This window comes from Drosophila miranda (genome assembly GCF_003369915.1).
Source record: "Drosophila miranda strain MSH22 chromosome Y unlocalized genomic scaffold, D.miranda_PacBio2.1 Contig_Y1_pilon, whole genome shotgun sequence".
Taxonomy (NCBI): domain Eukaryota; kingdom Metazoa; phylum Arthropoda; class Insecta; order Diptera; family Drosophilidae; genus Drosophila; species Drosophila miranda.
In genome coordinates this window covers 30,150,990-30,174,650 of record NW_022881603.1, presented here as the reverse complement: position 1 = coordinate 30,174,650, position 23,661 = coordinate 30,150,990, and the positions used below count along the sequence as shown (strand labels likewise).

Sequence of the window (23,661 nt, the reverse complement as noted above, 5' to 3'; positions counted from 1 at the left end):
GGCAAGCGATCAGGAATTTGATGCTATTATTCTTCTTATTCTGACTTGTCTTTAAATGTTGTATGTATTTTCTTACAATTAGTAAAGTTACAATAACAAAAGATAGGAAAAAAGATTTTAGCCTATCGATATATCGCAAAGCAATCCTGAGACCATGAAAATACTTGAATGAAAAATACTGAAAAAATCGAAAATTGCCGCCAGTTTTAAAAGTAAAAATGTTTTCTAAGCATCTATCAGATGATTATGGAATTTAGTCAGTTAGCAAAGTCTACTGTCATATGTGAAACGGCCGTTATATGCTTAGTAACTGGATTGCATATATTTTTCATTTGGATACAAAAATTACTCGAGCTTGTTCTAAATTATGCTGAGCGCCAGTCATCAGACTGGCTTTTGCGGTCTGGCACTTGCTGGGCTTCTCTTAGACGTACGAGTTACAGATACAGCAGATAGATAGCACTTGCTGTGCATTTATCCAGCATAATCGTTCGCCTAACCATCTTCCGACCCACTTCATTGGTTTCCATTTCATTCCAGAAGCAGCAGCCCAACCGAACAGTCACTCCCGTCACGAGGAGAAGTCATGGCACAAGGCACCGGCATCATCTGCTCAGAGGTTAACGGTCGCGGGACAGCGGCGTACGAGGAGGAGCGACAGCGGCGCAGAGTGGCCATTGTCGGGGCGGGTTTGGTAAGTGTGATATGTATCCAAGATATGATATGATATCTAGATGCTGTAGATCTAACAAAAGTAACAGCAAGAGTGCGTCTCCCCTTTATCAGTGGTGGGCTTCATAATCCCAGTTTGTAGAGCAAACTCTCTTATCAGGCTACATTTTTCGGCAGGTGGGTTCTTTGGCGGCCCTAAACTTTGCCCGGATGGGCAATCACGTGGACTTGTACGAGTATCGCGAGGACATTCGGCATGCTGCTCTCGTGCAGGGACGCAAGGCGCTGGCTGCCGTGGGTCTGGAGCAGGCGGTCCTGTCCACCGCCATACCCATGCTTGGACGAATGCTGCACGATGTTGCAGGACGGACCAGTGTGGTGCTGTACGACCCGTGCACCCAACAGTGCCTCTACTCCGTCGGCCGCAAGCAGCTCAACGAGGTTCTGCTCAACGCCTGCGACAAGCTCCCAAAGATGTCACCCTGCTGACCTCCATTCTGGGGCAGCAATTGCATCTGGACGAGGCCCTGGCCCAGTTTACCGAGAACCGCTGGAAGGATGCCTTCGCCATTTGCGACCTCGCCATGTACAACTATGTGGAGGTGGGTTCAGTTCAGTGCTCCGCTTGGCCCGTAGTGGCTGTATGTACACCCTCTTTAATCTGTTCCTCTTGCAGATGCGGGATCTCACCATTCCTGGTGGTCATTCCGATGCCGAAAGTGGCTGGACACCCTGCTGTTCCGGCTGTTCCCTGGCTGGATTCCACTCTACAACAGTGTCTCCTTTTCGAGCATGCCCTACAATGAGTGCATTGCCAACCGCAAGTGGCAGGATGGGTTGCTGAAGCGCATTTTTGGGGGCTCCCTCCTTGCCGTTGTCCTGGCCGGCTCTGCGTTCCTTGTGCAGCGTTTTCTTTCACCTTGGACAGTACCGCAATCAAACTAAATGATTTTTTGCCCTCATAAATATGCTCCGAGAACATTACAAAAGAAGCTACTGCAAATACACTTGCGAATACATCGCATACATTTTAATAGCACATATTTCATAGTTAGTTCTCGGTTCCCTGAAATATATCATGCTCATTGTAGTGCGCTTGTTGTAAGAAAAAAAATTGTTTGCATCGACGTCTTAATTTTCCCTAAAATTATGCTACCCGAATTGGCTAAGCCTTCTTTTGGGTTAAAAAAAGCTATGCTTTAAACACGCCATCTCTGGTCTGATGATCTCGTGAGGTAGCTCAAAGGGGGCCTAGCTGAGGCCACCGGACGGGACGCGGGTTGCGGATAGCGAACGGCCTACCTCGGTAGGTCAGCTGCGAATAAGCGGGCATCCCTCACGGGAGAGTACAGAAATAAGCAGTCCCGGACAGCCAGCGGGTGTTAGCTAGGTAGCAGCACTGACGATGCGCTTGTGGTGCCGCCTCAATAAGTAGCCCACACACTCCCATCCATACACAATACCTACCCACATCCCAACCCCCACACCCACCTCACAACGGGCCGGACTAAGTGTGTTAGTCGACCCGTGCCGAGAGTCAGCCTGGCTGGGGGCCCGGTATAAAAACTAGCCCAGTCGCTAACGGAGGGCTCAGGGACTTGGCAGCCCCCTGTTCTAATGATGCCTTACCCGGGCAACGTGGATCTCTGCCCGGGCTGACCTTTCCCTTTCTCTGCATTTCGTGGGAACAGGATGTATAATAACAAGAACAAAAACCAAAAAACTAACAAAAAAACAAATGAGTGCGGCGCTCCCCAAATGCCAACTGGGAGCAATCCCAAGCTCGGAAAGGCAGCGGCCCAAAGGCCTGGCCCAACCGGCTCTATAGTAGGGAATACCTGCAAGGTGGAAGGTGCCTGTGCGAGCCCGAGGGGGTCCCATCCCGAATCCGGTGTGGGTGGCAAGGTAACTCCCGAAGCTGACACCTTGGAAGGAAAGCTAAGCAATATTGCGGCTGCCCGACCTTCTGGTAAAGCGGAGGGGGTTGACTTGCCGTCGACAAGCGCCCAAGCCAGACGCTACACATATGCCGAAAAGAGGAGTGCAGGGCACATACTCCGTCGGCAACACGCCAGCAGTGAAGCCAGCCCATCAGCCGACTGGCTGAAGAAGGTGGAATGGGCTTCGGCTGTGCTCCCGGAGTTTGCCTTAGAACAGAAAAAGCCAAGAGGCAGCGCTCGCAGGAGACACCGGGACCGGTAGCAAAGCGCTCCAGAGTGCTGCCAAATGTCTCCTTTGCGCAGATTGCCAAGGAGAGGACGCTAATTGGTGTCCTCGACAGAGGCAGCGCAGAGGGTAGAATCCCAAGGAGTCAGTGGAAGTGGGTGGAAGCGGCACTGGCCGACCGCTGCTTCGAACTCCTCGACAAAGACCCTGGACCTCCGCCAGTCTGCAAGGACATGGGGTGGTTCCAGGGCAATGTTAAGATAATTGCCTGCGAAGACGAGTGCTCTGTAAAGCTTTATAAAGCGGCGGTAGCGCAGGTCGGCGAGGTCTATGCTGGGTCGAAACTCGTCGCAGTCGACTGGAGCGAGGTGCCCAGCAGACCGAGGGCCAGAATTTGGGTGCCGGCTACCTTTAAGGAGCCAGAACGCATCCTCAAGATGCTGCAGAGAAGCAACCCAGGACTACCAACCTCAGATTGGAAGGTAGCCAAGGTTGAGACGACACAAGGGCCGACTAACCAGGCAGTTCTTGTTCTCAATAAAGAGTCGCTGGCCCCGATAGAGGCAACAAAAGGAGAGCTAAACTTCGGCTTCAGCTCGGTCACCATCAAGGTGTACAAATCGGACGCGGCGGCCGCGGCGCTTCCTGTCGTCAACCCAGACGTGCAGGATGTCGCTGCGGAGATCGAAGCGCCTGACGACGAGCTGGAGCCAGACCAGGAAGGCTTCTCCTCAGAGACAGAGGTGATGCTCGACTTTGAGTCAATGTGCCGAGAGAGAGTCTCAGATGACTCGGACGCGGACATCACGGTGGTGGAGAATCTTGAAGATGGTCCTAAGGATCCTTCAAATAAATCTCCACCACTGTAAAGCAGCATCGGCTGCTCTCATACTCCGCCTAGACGCAAGCGGAGCCGATAGGAGGCAAGGTCTGTGGATTGGGGACGAGGGAATACAAGATCATTGTATCCCAAAATGAAGGTAAAATCCGTACCTGCATACTTGCTAGAAAGCACCTAAATATCTTTCTGCTCCATAATTATAGCGATGGCTATACCACGGCGGTAAGCCTAGAACTAAAAGGGAATCATCTCAGGCTGGTGGCGTCCTATATGGCCCACGAGGAGGATGATCCTCCGAACGACCTTGTTCGCAAAATACAATACGGACAAATACGGACAAAGACCAACTTATAGGTTGCGATGCCAACGCCCACCACACCCAATGGGGGAGCACGGACACGAATGTAAGGGGTGAGTCACTGTTCAGCTTCATCCTGAACTCAAATTTATTCATATGCAATCGGGGTAAAGACCCCACATTTATAATTAAAAATCGGCAGGAGGTCATTGACCTCACGCTAGTGTCAAGCAAACTGCTGGACACAATCAAGAGCTGGAGAGTCCTAGGAGACCACTCCTTCTCGGACCACAGGTATATCGAGACGATATTATCCTTCGATATTCCCAAACCAACCGACTATATCAACCCCAGAAAAGCCAACTGGGAAAAATATAACACAACCCTGGAGGAGCTACTCCCTCCTAACGACCCTAATTGCCCGAACACTGAAAACAACCTAAACCGTCTTGTGACGGTTGTGACGCGGAGTTGCTTTAAGGAGCTGACCGTTGGTTTTAAAAACCCATGGAGCCATGGAGGCTCAGTTTAGCGGTTTAAAACTGCTGAATGAGTCTCCGAGGCGCAAAAAGGTGACTCCGCGGGATCTGCAATTGCCAACCGTCACTCAGCCGTGCGCCGCCGAAAAACTGACTCCGACCACTCCAAGTGTGCAGCAGTTGATCTCGTTTGCCACTCCAAGGGCAACGACAGCTGCTGGCGATGCAGATTCGGTAGCCGAATTCATCGCCTCGGAGAATGTGCAGCCAAGTACGTCTGCAGCGTCCGTGTCCGTGGTGTCCGCAAGTTCGCTAGTTGTCCCGTCTATCCCGATCCCACCAGTAAATAGACGTTCCGGACCTCCGGATATTGCCACCACAGGTACTAGGCCTGTGGTGACTAAACCACTGGTGGGAGTCCCACCAAAACGAAAAGTTTTTGTTTCACGGCTGGCCCCTGACCTCACATATAATGATGTAATTGCTTTTATTCAAAGCAAAATAAAAGCCGTGGGCTTAAAGGTGGAGAAATTTAACTTCTCTTATGCCAGGGAGATAGCCTCGTTTAAGATAAGCATCTCCCCAACTCAATTTGACCCCATTTGCTCCGCCAAATTTTGGCCGGAGCATTTGGTGGTGAAGGAGTTTAAGGCTAAGAAGAAGAATAGGCCCCCATATCCCTTCCAAATCTTTCCAGTGTGCCACCCTCAACCTCAACTTCCTCTTCCTCAACTTCCCGTCTTGCTTCCACCTTTCCAAAAAACTAACTTCTCTTTTAGTAACCTATCAGAATGTAAGAGGCTTGCGTAGTAAGCTCAGCATTCTTTTCCGGGATAGTGTTGCATTTGCTTCCCACGTTATTGTGTTTACTGAAACCTGGTTAAAGCCGGACATTCTTAGTTCCGAGGTTTTGGCAGGTCGGTACACAACTTTTAGAAAGGACCGTTCGTCTCGACGTGCAGGGGGGGTTCTAATTGCAGTGGACTCTTACTTCACGTCGGAACACTTCACAGTCCAAGTTCAACAGGAACTGGAATTCCTGTGTGTAAAACTGATTCTTCCCGCTTTCGCTATATTCATTACTTGCTCGTATATCCCACCTTCTTCGGATATTTCAATTTATGAGCAGCACTTGTCCGCTTTAACCGCTGTTTCTTCCTCGATATCTGATAAAGATCGTATGATAGTTCTTGGTGACTTCAACTTGCCAGGAACTGTTTGGTCTTCGGTAAACGAGTCTAGTATCCTAGTGCCCATGTCACGACATGACTTTGTTGACGGCTTGCTTGACCTATCCCTGTCTCAAGTCAACCATGTGAAAAATTCCTTGGGTCGATTGCTTGATCTGTGCTTTGTATCGGATCCGACCATAGTGTTGTTAACCCGAGCCCTTCCGCTCACTATACCTGAAGACGCCTACCACCCTACTTTCGAGGTGTCGCTAGATATAGGGCCAACTGTATTGGATCGGTCGAGTAGGCTGCCCGAACGTGTCCGCTGCTTTCGTAAAGCCGAGTTTGCGAAGCTTAATAACCTCATTAGGGATTTTGATTGGTCCGCTTTGTACTTGTGCACTGATATCTTGTGTCCCGCTTTCTTGTCCGACTAGATCTGGAAAACCCCCTTGGTTTACCAAAGAGTTATCCAGTCTAAAAAACTTAAAATCAAGACTTTATAAAAAATTTCAAGAAGTGGGTTCTCCTACTTCTCACTCTCGCTATGTATTTGCTCGGTCAAACTTTTCAGTTCTTAATGCTCAATGCTATAAGAACTACCTATCTCGATGCAGGATACGTTTTTCTCAGGACCCTAAACAGTTTTACAGCTTCGTAAACAGTAAGCGTAGAACGTCCGCACACCCATCCTCGCTATCATTTTGTAATACGTCGTCAAATAATGATCAGGCAATTGCCGATCTTTTTGCCCAATTCTTCCAAACCACCTATTCTGAGGAAAGCTTTACCCTGGTCATCCGTACCCATACGGTTTACCGAGGTCGAACGGCATTTTCAGTCCCTTGTTAAATGAATGTTCCCTACTTCATGATCTTCGACTAGTTAAGCCGGTGTTTTCACCGGGTCCAGACGGGGTTCCAGGTTGTGTACTCCGGTACTGCGCCGAGGCTCTGTGTGGACCTTTGCTTAAACTATTCAACCTGTCCATTGATTCTTCTTGCTTCCCCCCGATCTGGAAGGAATCGTTTATAATTCCTCTCCATAAAAAAGGTAGCAAGTCTGATGCAAAAAATTATAGAGGTATAGCAAAGTTACCTGCTATTCCTAAAATGTTTGAGAAGGTTTTAACTCCGCACTTGCAACATCTCTGCAAGTCACTTATATCTCCAACTCAGCATGGATTTATAAGGCGGCGATCAACCACCACGAACTTGTTAGAGTTTACCTCTTTCATTATTAAAGGCTTTCAATGTAACTTACAGACGGATGTTATTTACACCGACTTTAGTAAAGCATTCGACTCTGTAAACCATTCCCTTTTAGCGCATAAACTTGACCTTTTAGGGTTTCCGCCCAACCTCCTGAGATGGATTTCTAGCTATCTTTGTTCTAGGTCTCAAAGAGTCCTCTTCAAAAACTCCCTCTCTTTACCAGTAAAGGTTTCTTCGGGAGTACCACAAGGCAGCCATCTAGGCCCCTTACTCTTCACACTCTTTATTAATGACTTACCTTCAGTATTAACATACTCTCGAGTACTTATGTATGCGGATGATGTTAAACTCTGTGTCCAGTACAAGGACATTTCATTTCATTCTCGCTTGCAATCCGATCTCAATAACTTTCAGTCATGGTGTTGTGCAAACTTGTTACACCTTAATGCCTCGAAATGCAAAGCTATGACATTTCATCGTTCTAGCCCTTTGTTGGCTCCCTACACCCTATTTGGTGGTTCTCTTGAGAGAATTACCCTGGTGGATGATCTGGGTGTTATGTTAGACCCCAAGTTAAAGTTTTCCGAACACATTTCTACCATGGTAAATAAGGCCATGGGCGTGCTTGGGTTTATAAAGAGGTGGTCAAAGGAATTTGACGACCCCTATATAACAAAGACTCTCTATACCTCGCTTGTTCGTCCGATCTTAGAATACGCATGCTGTGAATTGGGCCCTCAGTACAAAGTACACCTGGACCGTATAGAATCAGTACAGAAAAACTTTTTACTCTTTGCTCTGCGGGGCCTTAACTGGGATGCGGTTGTAAGACTCCCATCTTACTCTAGTAGACTACTATTAGTAAGCCTCCCATCCTTAGTTAACCGTAGAAAAATGCTTGGTGTGATATTTATGCACAACTTGATCAGGGGTGACATAGACAGCCCTGATCTGTTGAGCCGCATAAACTTCACGATTCCTATTAGATTGACTAGAAATTTTATACCGTTGTTCCTTCCACTTTGTAGATCGAATTATTCCTTGCATGAACCGTTTAGGGTCTTATGCTCGGATTATAATTCCCTCTACCATATTATATCCACCACTAATTCTCTTCCTCTTATTAAATTATTAATCCTTACACACCTTTCTATTAATTAGTAACTGTAGTGGTATTTGTATTTTGATTGCATGCTTAGTTTCTTAGTAAGTTTAGTACTAATTTTCCTCGAATGTTAGTCTAATGGCTATCTTTCTTGCATGTTCGCGTTTGGTTCGGCTACGCACCGCGCGTCATGCGGCAGCGCCCCTCGGTCGGTTGGGCGGGAGGAGGGCTGCGTTTTGCCTGGGATCCGCGCGTAACAGCCTTCTGCTGGTGTCACACGGGCCACTTGACGGTGCAGTAACTGCATCGCCTCTTGAAAGATGCAGTCATTGCATGTCAACGTCCAAAGAAAACAGGTTTACTGATGCGTGCAACAAAGCCTTCAAGGCAGCATGCCCTTCTACCAGACCAAGGGGGAAAAAGAAACCCCCCTGGTGGTCTAAGCAACTAGACACCCTTCGTAGAACTTGTAGGACTCTATTCAATAGAGCCACAAGAGCTAAGGAGGATACTCACTGGGCAGACTATAAAACCAGTCTAGCACTATACAAAAAGGAAACGAGGAAGGCTAAAAGAGCCTCCTAGCAAAAATTTTGCTCCGAAATCGAGGAAACTTCGGAGGCCGCAAGACACCGGAAAGTTCTCTCAAAAACTACCCCCTCGGTAGGTTACCTCAAAAAGAATGATGGCACGTGGACCAACTCTAGTGAGGAGTCCCTACACATTCTGCTCGAAACGCATTTCCCCGGATGCACATCCACCGAGCCGTCACACCTCCCAGGAGAGGGATCGGTAGAATCGATGGACCATATCCTTACAAAACGGAACATAAGTTGGGCAGTAAACAGCTTCAACCCGTTTAAATCGCCAGGCCCGGACCAGGTAATCCCGGCCCAACTTCAGAAGGCCGGGGAGACGGCCATCAACTGGCTACATAGTATCTTCAGGAAGATACTGGCGGTATGTACAATACCGCAAGCGTGGCTTAAGGCTAGGATAGTTTTCATCCCTAAAGCAGGCAAAGCCTCACACTCAACACCGAAAGACTTTAGACCAATCAGTTTATCGTCTTTCCTACTCAAAACCTTTGAGAGACTTATCGGGTTACAATTACGGACTACCATAAGTCCCCAGCTGTACTCAAGTGCGCAGCATGCCTACCGGAAAGGCAAATCCACGGAAACGGCACTTCACGAAGTGATCTCGAGTGTAGAAAAATCCCTTCATCTCAAAGAATACTCACTAATAGCTTTTCTCGATATCGAGGGAGCCTTCAACAACGTCACACCGGGCGCCATTACAGAGTTCTGTCTCCTCTTCTATGGAACATTGCAGTCAATAAGATTCTATGCGACCTGGAAGAGGGGGCTGTAAAGTAGTGGCATACGCGGATGACGTTGCAATTATCTTTGCGGGGAAATACCCCCAAACACTATGCGACCTAATGACCGCAAAGCTTGCTCGATTGTCCGAATGGACAGAATCGCGCGGATTGGGACTAAATCCCTCGAAAACGAAACTCGTGTTATTCACAAAAAAATACAAGGTCCCGCCCCTCAACCCCCAACACTAAACGGATACAGGCTCTCCTTCAGCGACAGTGCCAGTTACTTAGGGTTGGTAATTGACAAAAAGCTTAGCTGGAACCTGAATGTCAAGGATAGAGTAAGGAAGGCAACGACAGCACTCTATACTTGCAAAAAAGCTATCGGCCTAAAGTGGGGCATGAACCCAATCATAGTCCGATGGATATATCTGGCAATAGTCAGACCTATAATACTCTACGGAGTTACTGTCTGGTGGCCTGCCCTAACAAAAAGGACAATCACCAATCAGCTGGGCAAGGTTCAGCGAACAGCCGCCCTCTGCATCAGTGGAGCTCTTCGAACTACACCAAATGATGCGCTAAACGCCATGTTATACCTTCAGAGCCTTGACTTTGCAGGAAAGGAGCGGGCAGAAATGGCAGCAATACGTCTTAGGGACTCTGAACAATGGGTACCCCAGAACATAGGTCACTCATCTATACTAAATAAAAACAACATGGTCCCAGCAAGAACGGACTATCAAGTTCCAATGGAGCACACGGAGACTCCAGGGCTCCCCGGCCCAGACGGGGCCATAAGCATCTTCACGGATGGCTCAAAACTGGACGGCAGGGTTGGAGGAGGAATCTACTCTGAACAACTTAACATAAGGCAATCTTTCAGGCTTCCGGATCACTGTAGCGTCTTCCAAGCGGAAGTTACAGCATTCAGGGAGGCTCTTTACTGCCTTCACACGGTTACCACCACGGCAACCAATCTAAACATCTACAGCGACAGCCAAGCTGCGATCAGATCACTTAACGCGATCTCCTCGAACTCGGCTACTGTGGCGAAGTGCCGCAGATCTCTTCACGAGATGGCTCAGCAATTTGCTATCAGCCTTATATGGGTCCCGGGCCACCGGGATATCGAGGGCAACTGCATAGCGGACGAGCTGGCCAGATCTGGCACTACAACCCCCCTTCTCCAAGATAAGGAGCATATTTGTATGCCTATGGCCACCTGCAAGCTCATCATAAAGGAGCAGTACACGCGAATGATAGACAACATGTGGCAAATAGGGCCACGTTGTCGCACAGCTCGGCAAACATGGCCGACCATAGATAAGAAGCGCACCTCAGAGCTCTGCAAACTAGGCAGGGAAAGGTGCAGCGCAGTCATACGTTCCCTCACAGGACACTGGCTAGCAGGTACCCACGCAAACAGGCTGGGTGCCCCATACAATGATTTCTGCTGCAGCTGCAGAGACGAGGACGAGGAGGAAACAGTGGAACACCTGTTCTGTTCCTGTCCAGCTCTCAGCAGAAGGAGGCTGCATCACTAGGGCACTGCCTTTCTGAACGACATCTCGGAGATGTCCACGCTATGTCCCAGAAAGATCGTCAACTTTATAAGGGCATCTGGATGGGACAACTGTTGACATCTGCAGGGAGGGAATGATCCCAAGCGGTATCACAACGGGCCGAAACCGGCCTAAGTGTGCTGGGCTCCGAGCGAGCTTGGCGGCCGTCTCTACCTAACCTAACCTAACCTAACACGCCATCTATTGGGTGCGCTTCGTCACCGTGGGCTGCCCATATTATTTCTTTTGGCTGACGTTTTAATCGGCCTCTTCCTCCCACTGTCATTTTGACAAATCCAAAAGAAACGAGGGGGAACGTTGTGAGTTGCTGCGGAGACCGCAACTCTACAGTTATACCCGATACTAAGTCAGTATGGCTCTCCTCCGGCAGACGCCGCTAATATTAAACGACACGACAAGGAGTGCGTACGAAAGAGACAGAAAATCAGTCTGAGCGTGACGTCGGGTGCTGCGTAGCCAGTGCAAATTGATTTGTTCCTTTTGGCTATAAAAATGATCTGATCTGATCCAGATTCAGCAATCTGATAGATATGGTCGTTATCTATGATTCTGCGTTTTTAGTTTTCTCGAATCTGCAATATTGTGGATGCAACAGATTTTCGTCTTTTGTGCGGGCGAAAGGGGGTGGGGCGAAATTCGGAGATATACGTTTTATAGTGAGATCTAACAGGAGTGCGGATACCAAATTTGGTTACTCTAGCCTTAATAGTCTCTGAGATTTGTGAATATCCCCAGATTTGCATCCTTTGCGGGGGCGGAAGGGGGTGTGGCAAAATTTTGAGATATACGTTTTATAGTGAGATCTAACAGGAGTGCGGATACCAAATTTGGTTACTCTAGCCTTAATAGTCTCTGAGATTTGTGAATATCCCCAGATTTTCATCCTTTGCGGTGGCGGAAGGGGGTGTGGCGAAATTTTGAAACAAACTCGTCTCGGTCCGATAAATTAGGAGTGTGGATACCAAATTTGGTTGCTCTAGCTTTTATAGTCTCTGAGATCTAGGCGCTAATGTTTTACTCTAAGCAAAGCCGGCTATGCTACGTGTGTGTTAGAGAGAGACAGGGCGAGAAAAAATGAAATTGTTTTCTTGATTCTGGCTATAATAATTATACGATCTGGTTCAAATTTTGCACTCCAGAAGATATAGTCATCTTCTACGATTCTGCGTTTTTAGTTTTCTCGTATCGTCGAAATTGTGGATGCCACAGATTTTCGCCCTTTGTCGGGGCGGAAGTGGGCGGGGCAAAGTTTTGAAATATTCTTGTAGAAGTGACATATCACAGATGTCTGGATCCAAAACATCGTTGCTCTCGCTCTTATAGTCTTTGAGCACTAGGCGCTGAAGGGGACGGACAGACGGACAGACGGACGGACGGACAGACGGACAGACAGACATGGCTCAATCGACTCGGCTGTTGATGCTGATCAAGAATATATATACTTTATGGGGTCGGAAACGATTCCTTTTGGACGTTACACACATCCACTTTTACCACAAATCTAATATACCCCAATACTCATTTTGAGTATCGGGTATAAAAAAGGGAAGAAAGATTGGATGAGGCCTTGATTTCCGGGAGAAGCAGCTCGCTCTCTCTCCTCGTGGTATCCGAACAGTACGGACGTACTTATCCAGCTCTAAAAAAAAAAAAATGTAATAAAAGTTAAAAATCAAATCAAAGTTATCGGGAAATCAGCACGACCCGCCGGCCTTTCGAAAGCAAGACCCCATTCACCCAGAAGAGAAACCAATCCCCGATCCACTGTGCAGAGGATGGTGCGAATTTTTCGACGATCGCCCCAAAGCGGGCCACCGTAGAGTTGGGAAGCTCCCCCCACCGCCCCGACGCCCTCCGCCAAAGCGGTCCACCGTAGAGTTGGGAAGCTCCACCTAAAGCCCCAACGCCATCCACCACAGCGAGCCCTTCAGCAGTTCCCGAGCATCAGCGCCGACAGAGTGCGGCCCCTCAGCCGTTTCCGAGCTTTAGCGCCGGCCGCAGCGAGCTCTTCGCCGCCCCAACGCGAGCCGTCGCGACCGAGAGTGGGCCATCCAGCCACCGGGCCAAGAGCCCTAAACAGAAAGTGCCAAGTGATCTTCCTTGCTAATGACAAGGAATAACCAGACTCTCCAAGGAAAAAGAGACCCTGACCCGAATTTTTTTTGCCACCGTGCTTCGCCCTAACCTAAAAGTCAGATCATGACATGTGCAGGTTAAGTGTATTAAATAAACTCCAACGGAACGGGCAGAACTCGTATGAACCTCTTTGTGGCCCATTGTGCATTTACTCCCAAAGAACATATGTGCGCTTGTTAGGCCGTTGACCCCTTTGTGCCCGTGAAACGAAACCAGCTGCTTGGAGCTTTTTCCGTGTGCCCACACCTTGGTCTATGTACCAAGACCTACCCCAACGAACCTGAATAAACGAATAAATATTGAATAAATAATAATATATAGAAGTAAAATATGGAATAATTTGATGTATGCACTATATATGACAAAAAAAAATCCCTAAACAAAAAGAAAAAGAAAAAGAACGAGGGGGAACGTTGTGAGTTGCTGCGGACACCGCAACTCTACAGTTATACCCGATAATAAGTCAGTATGGCTCTCCTCCGGCAGACGCCGCTAATATTAAACAACACGACAAAGAGTGCGTGCGAGAGAGACAGAAAATCAGTCTGAGCGTGACGTCGGACGCTGCGTAGCCAGTGTAAATTGATTTCTTGCTTTTGGCTACAAAAATGATCCGATCTGATCCAGATTCAGCAATCTGATAGATATGGTCGTTATCTATGATTCTGCGTTTTTAGTTTTCTCGAATGTGCAATATTGTGGATGCAACAGATTTTCGTCCTTTGTGTGGGCGGAAGGGGGTGGGGCGAAATTTTAAGATACAGGAGTGCGGATACCAAATTTGGTTACTCTAGCGTTAATAGTCTTTGAGATTTCTGAATATCCCCATATTTTCGTCCTTTGCGGGGGCGGAAGGGGGTGTGGCGAAATTTTGAAACAAACTGGTCTCGGTCCGATATATTAGGAGTGTGGATACCAAATTTGGTTGCTCTAGCTATTGTAGTCTCTGAGATCTAGGCGCTAATGTTTTACTCTAAGCAAAGCCGCCTATGCTACGTGTGTGTTAGAGAGAGACAGGGCGAGAAAAAAAGAAATTGTTTTCTTGATGCTGGCTATAATAATAATACGATCCAATTCAGATTCTGCAGTCTAAAAGATAAGGTCATTCTCTACGATTCTGCGTTTTTGGTTTTCTCATATCTTTAAAATTGTGGATGCCACAGATTTTCGTCCTTTGTGGGGGCGGAAGTGGGCGGGGCGAAGATTTGAAATATTTTTGTAGCAGTGACATATCACAGAAGTCTGGATCCAAAACATCGTTGCTCTAGCTCTTATAGTCTTTGAGCACTAGGCGATGAAGGGGTTTAGAGGTATTTTTTAAGTGTTTCCTGAAAAACGGTTTCGATGCCCTTGAACCTTTCTACTTTCTCTATAATTTATATTCCTCCTTTGTGTACCTAACACTGTCCCATAGCAAAATGCCTATATAATAACTACTCACAGCTAACAGCTAGTACATAAACTAGTAATCTTTCAACAACGATGGATGACCTTGAAATCATTTTTATCGATTCCCAACCGGAATCAACCACAAATCTGGACTCTCAGCCGAGCTCCGTAGACCTGTCCTTGATTTTTGTGATTAAGACCCAAACCTATCTCGAGAGAAACTTGACCTGGTTAAGTGACATTAAATGGGATGATGACGACGAGGACCCAAGGAATGCAACGTCTAATAATGATAATCCAGCATACATTTTCCCGGATGATGACAACATTTTCGATTTAGTAGATAATCAGAATGATGATAAAAGATCTCAACTCCAGGAACTACTTCGGGACGAAGATGATGATGACTTAATTGCTGCGGTAAAATTAGCTGAGGCGAAATTTTAATAATACGAATACATATTTATATCATAAGAATATTTTATGTATTTTTCTAAAAATAATATATACATATGTACATATATAATAAATATAACACATTTAACCACTATTTATTTTAAATGTTTTCTGTTTTACTTTTGATTGGTTGAATTTCACTTCCTCTTATTACAAGAGAATCATAGGATTCGTTTGAAACAGGTTTCTTCCAAGTGAGGATTACACAAAAAGAATAAGTGGATTTGAGGTAGAATACTGATGCTTTTGAATGAATTTATTGAGTCATTTTCACATCATATTATACTAAGTTGGTAAATTTATGTAAAGGTATTTATATTTAAAAACGCACAGATTATTTCATTTTTGAATATTTATTTTATATTTTTCGCTTTAATTCCATGTTATGCTTAAATAAAATATGCATATTGAAGTCAATTCTCAACCAAAACAGTTCAGTTCCTGGACATAAGTAACATCGATAAAATGATGATTTTGATTTTGAATAACTAAAGTTGTGGATTTTTAAGGTGTGTTTTTCAGTTCATTGCGGGAACTAAAAGATGTTTTTAAATAACACAACTCGCAGTGAAATGTCCTCATTTCGAAGTAAAAGTGAACTAACCTATCTCAGTAACTTACAGTTCTTATATAGGAAGTGATCAGCATATAAACAAAAATTCTATGCATTTTGTTCTGTTTATATAATTTTTTCATGTTGACGGTTATATAAGACCGAAAATGTAAATATAATATATATATAACCAATATACAGCAGTGTATACATAATTCATCCCTTATTACTCAACAACCAATCAGACTTAAGACATCTGGCTTAAAACCATTTACTTATTATCACTCAACTACCAATCTGCTCAGATCACATTTGTATAAAATTGAATTAATGAGAGTATAAAAGATCATGCAATCTTTCAAATAATTTAGTATAAAATCATTAGTAGTTTGAATAGTTTCTATTACTATAATGGTATGTAAGAATATTTAAATCTCTATATAGAAAATGATAAGCACTTAATCCAATATATACCTAGGCTTTCCTAGAAGTACTTAACGAGACAAAGCCGGCGGTTGGATACACCAAGGTTGAGGACCTGTGCATAGGATTTGAGTACAAGATCAATGGATGTAAAATCAAAAAACATCATTTGGAAATAAAGTAGTCCTTTATTTAACTGATAAGGACAACGGAAAGGAAAGGAGAGCGCATTCCAAATCGTTTAGGATGAAATTCTACGGAGATTGCCCCTAATTAATTTGGTTTTGGCTGTCCCGAGGAACCCCTGAGAATATTACTGAGGTTGCAAGCCTCGGTAAGCCTAGGTGACTTCGGACTCCCATACTACCTGATGATTAGTGGAACTAATCCACCACCTTCCTCAGCCCAAATACTTCTGATCTGACCTTTTAGATTTCGCTGGATGAGGGATTATTTATCCTGCCACGGACCTAACTTGTGAGGCAGATTTCAGTTATAAGTAGGTTACCCCATTCTTGTCCCTTCCCTACCCGAAAACAATGCAATCCACTTTACTCTATTCTTACCCCAAAACGATTGCATGGCTCCTAAACTGTTTTGATATCTATATCTATATCTATTGACCTTGACTTTTTTTGTATTATTTTTTTTTTTGCATTTGCTATATATATATATATCTAATATATTCATACTTGGTGGTGCCCAAACCGAAATGTTGGTGTCTCGTAGTACGGAGAATTTAACCCTCTCAGAAGACACGGGGAAACATTGCCAAATGTGCTCCGAAGTAATCGTTTACCAGGTACAACTATTGTCGGCCAGTTGTGGGCACACCTTTCACAGAGTGTGCTTCACCGCTAAAAGTGGTAACAAACGGAAGTGTCCCACTTGTCAGCAAGACCTGAACATCACATCGGCCTCAGCTGAGAATCTTAGTCCCATTGGTCCGTCTACGTCTAGAGCACGAATGCCATCTGTTACTCAGTCCCTTCAGACTAGAAGTCAAAGCAAAAGAGTTGAAGCGTTAAGCCCTCTTGAGATGGCTAACTCAGAGAATGCCAACAGGTCTCCAATCTCCGTCGACCCTCAACAGAGTCAGGCCACTATGGCGGAAACTATTTCGAGCCATTTCCGATGGACTTCAACGTACGGCTTCTGTACCCTCCCCGAACATAAATGCAGCTCGGATGCCACCGGTAGCAGAAAAAATAAAAGGCACAAACATTTTTTACAATGCTCTTGGCACATTTTTCGATTCTTGTGTCCCGCTTTCTTGTCCGACTAGATCTGGAAAACCCCCTTGGTTTACCAAAGAGTTATCCAGTCTAAAAAACTTAAAATCAAGACTTTATAAAAAATTTCAAGAAGTGGGTTCTCCTACTTCTCTCTCTCGCTATGTATTAGCTCGGTCAAACTTTTCAGTTCTTAATGCTAAATGCTATAAGAACTACCTATCTCGATGCAGGATACGTTTTTCTCAGGACCCTAAACAGTTTTACAGCTTCGTAAACAGTAAGCGTAGAACGTCCGCACACCCATCCTCGCTATCATTTTGTAATACGTCGGCAAATAATGATCAGGCAATTGCCGATCTTTTTGCCCAATTCTTCCAAACCACCTATTCTGAGGAAAGCTACTCTGGTCATCCGTACCCATACTGTTTACCGAGGTCGAACGGCATTTTCAGTCCCTTGTTAAATGAATGTTCCCTCCCTCATTATCTTCGACTAGTTAAGCCGGTGTTTTCACCGGGTCCAGACGGGGTTCCAGGTTGTGTACTCAGGTACTGCGCCGAGGCTCTGTGTGGACCTTTGCTTAAACTATTCACCCTATCCATTGATTCTTCTTGCTTCCCCCGATCTGGAAGGAATCGTTTATAATTCCTCTCCATAAAAAAGGTAGCAAGTCTGATGCAAAAAATTATAGAGGTATAGCAAAGTTATCCGCTATTCCTAAAATGTTTGAGAGGGTTTTAACTCCGCACTTGCAACATCTCTGCAAGTCACTTATATCTCCAACTCAGCATGGATTTATAAGGCGGCGATCAACCACCACGAACTTGTTAGAGTTTACCTCTTTCATTATTAAAGGCTTTCAAGGTAACTTACAGACGGATGTTATTTACACCGACTTTAGTAAAGCATTCGACTCTCTAAACCATTCCCTTTTAGCGCATAAACTTGACCTTTTAGGGTTTCCGCCCAACCTCCTGAGATGGATTTCTAGCTATCTTTGTTCTAGGTCTCAAAGAGTCCTCTTCAAAAACTCCCTCTCTTTACCAGTAAAGGTTTCTTCGGGAGTACCACAAGGCAGCCATCTAGGCCCCTTACTCTTCACACTCTTTATTAATGACTTACCTTCAGTATTAACATACTCTCGAGTACTTATGTATGCGGATGATGTTAAACTCTGTGTCCAGTACAAGGACATTTCATTTCATCCTCGCTTGCAATCCGATCTCAATAACTTTCAGTCATGGTGTTGTGCAAACTTGTTACACCTTAATGCCTCGAAATGCAAAGTTATGACATTTCATCGTTCTAGCCCTTTGTTGGCTCCTTACACCCTATTTGGTGGTTCTCTTGAGAGAATTACCCTGGTGGATGATCTGGGTGTTATGTTAGACCCCAAGTTAAAGTTTTCCGAACAAATTTCTACCATGGTAAATAAGGCCATGAGCGTGCTTGGGTTTATAAAGAGGTGGTCAAAGGAATTTGACGACCCCTATATAACAAAGACTCTCTATACCTCGCTTGTTCGTCCGATCTTAGAATACGGCTCCTGTGTATGGTGCCCTCAGTACAAAGTACACCAGGACCGTATAGAATCAGTACAGAAAAACTTTTTACTCTTTGCTCTGCGGGGCCTTAACTGGGATGCGGGTGTAAGACTCCCATCTTACTCTAGTAGACTACTATTAGTAAGCCTCCCATCCTTAGTTAACCGTAGAAAAATGCTTGGTGTGATATTTATGCACAACTTGATCAGGGGTGACATAGACAGCCCTGATCTGTTGAGCCGCATAAACTTCACGATTCCTATTAGACTGACTAGAAATTTTATACCGTTGTTCCTTCCACTTTGTAGATCGAATTATTCCTTGCATGAACCGTTTAGGGTCTTATGCTCGGATTATAATTCCCTCTACCATATTATATCCACCACTAATTCTCTTCCTCTTATTAAATTATTAATCCTTACACACCTTTCTATTAATTAGTAACTGTAGTGGTATTTGTACTTTGATTGCAAAGTACGCCCTCGGTCGGTTGGGCGGGAGGAGGGCTGCGTTTTGCCTGGGATCCGCGCGTAACAGCCTTCTGCTGGTGTCACACGGGCCACTTGACGGTGCAGTAACTGCATCGCCTCTTGAAAGATGCAGTCATTGCATGTCAACGTCCACTATTAAAAAAAAAAAAAAAAAAAAAAAAAAAAAAAAAAGAACTAGAACAGCAAACGGTCGAGCAACTTTTTCGGCTGTCCACTAGTGAACAGGTACCAGTGCCGGGGATTAATCAATCGGGAAATAGTTCGTCACCCTCGAATTTGGGGCAAAAGCAAACCCGTAATGTTGGCTCAGGAGTTTCCACAGGTTCCTCCGCTTCATCCCTTCGGGCAGATCGTGTTAGCCAGATAATGTCTAATTGGAAACTGCGGTTTACGGGAAATGCTGGTATGTCGATTGAGGACTTCATTTACCGTATTGAATCACTTACAAAGCAAACTGTGGACGGTAACTTTGAAATAACAGCTCGATACGCCAGTAACTTCTTTGATGGAGGCGCCAGCGAGTGGTTTTGGCGGTATCATAAAAGTGTCCCTGAAGTCCGTTGGGAAGATCTATGCCTAGCCTTGCGTGGCCAATTTAAAGACGATAGAACGGATAGGAATATCAGAACAGAGATCGAATTAAGGAAACAGCGACCAAACGAATCCTTTGATGATTTTTATGGCGTAATTGCCGCATTGGCAGATAAACTGTCTGAGCCCATGTCTGAGGCAGCCTTGGTTGAGACACTGAGAGCAAACCTTTTGGCTGATATACAGCATGAAATATTGTATGAGTCGGCTGCGACTGTGAAATCCTTACGTCACCTTGTCCGAGCGCGAGAAATATTCATGCAGTCCGTAGCTAAAACCAAGCCTCCCCTGGCGGCCCCCCGAACTTTACCACGCCGCCAAGTCAATGCTATATTAGACGAATCTATAACCCCAGATAGTGAAGAAGTAGGTAAAGAAGATCTGGAAGTATCAGCAGTAGAGTTCGTCTGTTGGAATTGCGGTGGCAAAGGCCATCGATACCAAGAGTGTATGGCCGAACGTAGGGTATTTTGCTATGGTTGTGGCAGGGCCGATACTTATAATCCTAGTTTCAGAAAGTGCAACCCCCACACGGCACCGCCGAAAAGTGCACGCAAACAACTGGTCAACCAAGCGACCAATACCGAGTGAACAATTCTTCTCCTTCCACTGACCTTATTATACCAGATGTGTCAAACAGCGTATACGCTGACCACCTTGCTAGCCCTCCAAATCGATCCCAGCGCCGAAGAAGCGATTTTAAGAAACAATGCAAACTTGAGAAAAGTCTGCCCTTAGCTTCTGTAGTTGGAAAACCAAATGATTTACGACCCCATGCTCAGATTATGCTTTTTGGTAAACCAGTCATAGGACTAATGGATACTGGAGCTTCAGTTAGCTGCATAGGGGGAAGTTGCGCGTCCGACGTTATTCGTAATAAAGTCAAATATAAGCCGCTGTCCCTAAAAGTTAGAACTGCCGACGGAAAGAGCCAAAGTATAGTCGGCAAAATTTCAGCAAAAGTAACGTATAGAGGGGAATCCAAGGAACTTTGTTTTTATATTGTACCTTCCTTGACGGGTAATCTCTATTTAGGAATCGATTTTTGGACGGCTTTTGAACTTTTACCGTTGCACTTGATGACACAAAATTTACGTATTGAAACCTTAGAAGACCCCACAATGAGGGCGCTTCGGCCTTCACAGCAAGTATTACTACAGGAGGTAATAACTCTCTTCCCATCTTACTCAAAGTAAGGTCTAGAAAAGACCTCTGTAATCACTCACACGATAGAGGTAGCCGACGCAAAGCCCATTAAACAACGCCACTATGCGGTGTCACCGGCAACGGAGAAGCTAATGTACGAGGAATTAGACCGAATGCTTAAGCTTGGGGTTATACAAGAATCGGTTAGCTCTTCGCCCGTAGTGCTGGTTAAAAAGCCTGGCAAGGTTAGATTGTGTATCGATTGTAGGAAAGTAAACTCGGTCACGGTAAAGGATGCATATCAGTAGTTATTATATACGCATTTTGCTATGGGACAGTGTTAGGTACACAAAGGAGGAATATAAATTATAGAGAAAGTAGAAAGGTTCAAGGGCATCGAAACCGTTTTTCAGGAAACACTTAAAAAATACCTCTAAACTATCACATTAGATTCATTGCAAAGGGATGACCTACCTGTTTGAGGGTTGTTTGAATCGCAACACGGGACCAATCGTAAAAACAGGTTCATTGACAGTAAGAGGGAGGAGAGAGAATATAAATGAGCGAAGGATCGATTTGAGAGGATTTTACATGGTTGAGAACCAGGATTGAGATCGAAGTTAGTTCACATTATCACCGATAGGTGACGCCACCAGGTAGTAAGGATAAGGGACGGCCATAGCTACTCACAGCTAACAGCTAGTACATAAACTAGTAATCTTTCAACAACGATGGATGACCTTGAAATCATTTTTATCGATTCCCAACCGGAATCAACCATAAATCTGGACTCTCAGCCGAGCTCCGTAGACCTGTCCTTGATTTTTGGGATTAAGACCCAAACCTATCTCGAGAGCAACTTGACCTGGTTAAGTGACATTAAATGGGATGATGACGACGATGACCCAAGGAATGCAACGTCTAATAATGATAATCCAGCATACATTTTCCCGGATGATGACAACATTTTCGATTTAGTAGATAATCAGGATGATGATAAAAGATCTCAACTCCAGGAACCACTTCGGGACGAAGATGATGATGACTTAATTGCTGCGTTAAAATTAGCTGAGGCGAAATTTTAATAATACGAATACATATTTATATAATAAGAATATTTTATGTATTTTTCTAAAAATAATATATACATATGTACATATATAATAAATATATCACATTTAACCACTATTTATTTTAAATGTTTTCTGTTTTACTTTTGATTGGTTGAATTTCAATTCCTCTTATTACAAGAGAATCATAGGATTCGTTTGAAACAGGTTTCTTCCAAGTGAGGATTACACAAAAAGAATAAGTGGATTTCAGGTAGAATACTGATGCTTTTGAATGAATTTATTGAGTAATTTTCACATCATATTATACTTAGTTGGTAAATTTATGTAAAGGTATTTATATTTAAAAACGCACAGATTATTTCATTTTTGAATATTTATTTTATATTTTTCGCTTTAATTCCATGTTATGCTTAAATAAAATATGCATATTGAAGTCAATTCTCAACCAAAACAGTTCAGTTCCTGGACATAAGTAACATCGATAAAATGATGATTTTGATTTTGAATAACTAAAGTTGTGGATTTTTAAGGTGTGTTTTTTCAGTTCATTGCGGGAACTAAAAGATGTTTTTAAATAACACAACTCGCAGTGAAATGTCCTCATTACGAAGTAAAAGTGAACTAACTAATCTCAGTAACTTACAGTTCTTATATAGGAAGTGATCAGCATATAAACAAAAAATTCTATGCATTTTGTTCTGTTTTATAATTTTTTTTATGTTGACTGTTATATAAGACCAAAAATGCAAATATAATATTTCAACCAATATACAGCAGTGTATCCATAATTCATCCCTTATTACTCAACCACCAATCAGACTTAAGACATCTGGCCATTACAGCTTTAAAACCATTTACTTATTATCACTCAACTACCAATCTGCTCAGATCACATTTGTATAAAATTGAATTAATGAGAGTATAAAAGATCATGCAATCTTTTAAATAATTTAGTATAAAATCGTTAGTAGGTTGAATAGTTTCTATTACTATAATGGTATGTAAGAATATTTAAATCTCTATATAGAAAATGATAAGCACTTAATCCAATATATACCTAGGCTTTCCTAGAAGTACTTAACGAGACAAAGCCGGCGGTTGGATACACCAAGGTTGAGGACCTGTGCATAGGATTTGAGTACAAGATCAATGGATGTAAAATCAAAAAACATCATTTGGAAATAAAGTAGTCCTTTATTTAACTGATACGGACAACGAACCGCTTTGGATATTTTTACCTAAAAGTTATGTGACCAAATTTTCCACAAAAACACCCTTTAAGATGTTGAAGGAGCATGGAATCTCACATCTTATATATAAAGTATTGGATAACTAGCTATGACAATTAGTAAACGAATGACAGTACCAAGTTATATTTTTCTTTAAAGATTATTTATGTATTTCTTGATTACTTTTTGCTGCAACACCGGTCCACACACTCAATTCGAGATCACACAAAAGAAAGAGAAAGTGGACACTTCAAGTGTGACCAGACTAACTTTACATAATAATACTTAATATATCGATAGTATTATTTAATAGTATTTAATGTTATTATTTGAATGTGGGAATAGGCGTATTCCAACACGCCCCCCTCAAAAATAACATTAATCATCAAAATCATAAAAATAAAAAAATGTTTTCATCATTAAATCAAAAAGGTAACATTCAATTGTTATTCTAATGTGGTTGGTGTGCATTCTGGGAAGTGTTATGTGATCTAGCATTTGCTCTAAGGATACGGGGAAAACCCAGAAAACCCGATCA

At 44.1% G+C, this 23,661-nt stretch overlaps 1 pseudogene; it reads left to right on the top strand.

Annotated features, from left to right (window-relative positions):
• Positions 1–390: 390 nt before the first annotated feature.
• Positions 391–1,762, top strand: LOC117192022 (annotated as a pseudogene).
• Positions 1,763–23,661: the final 21,899 nt, after the last annotated feature.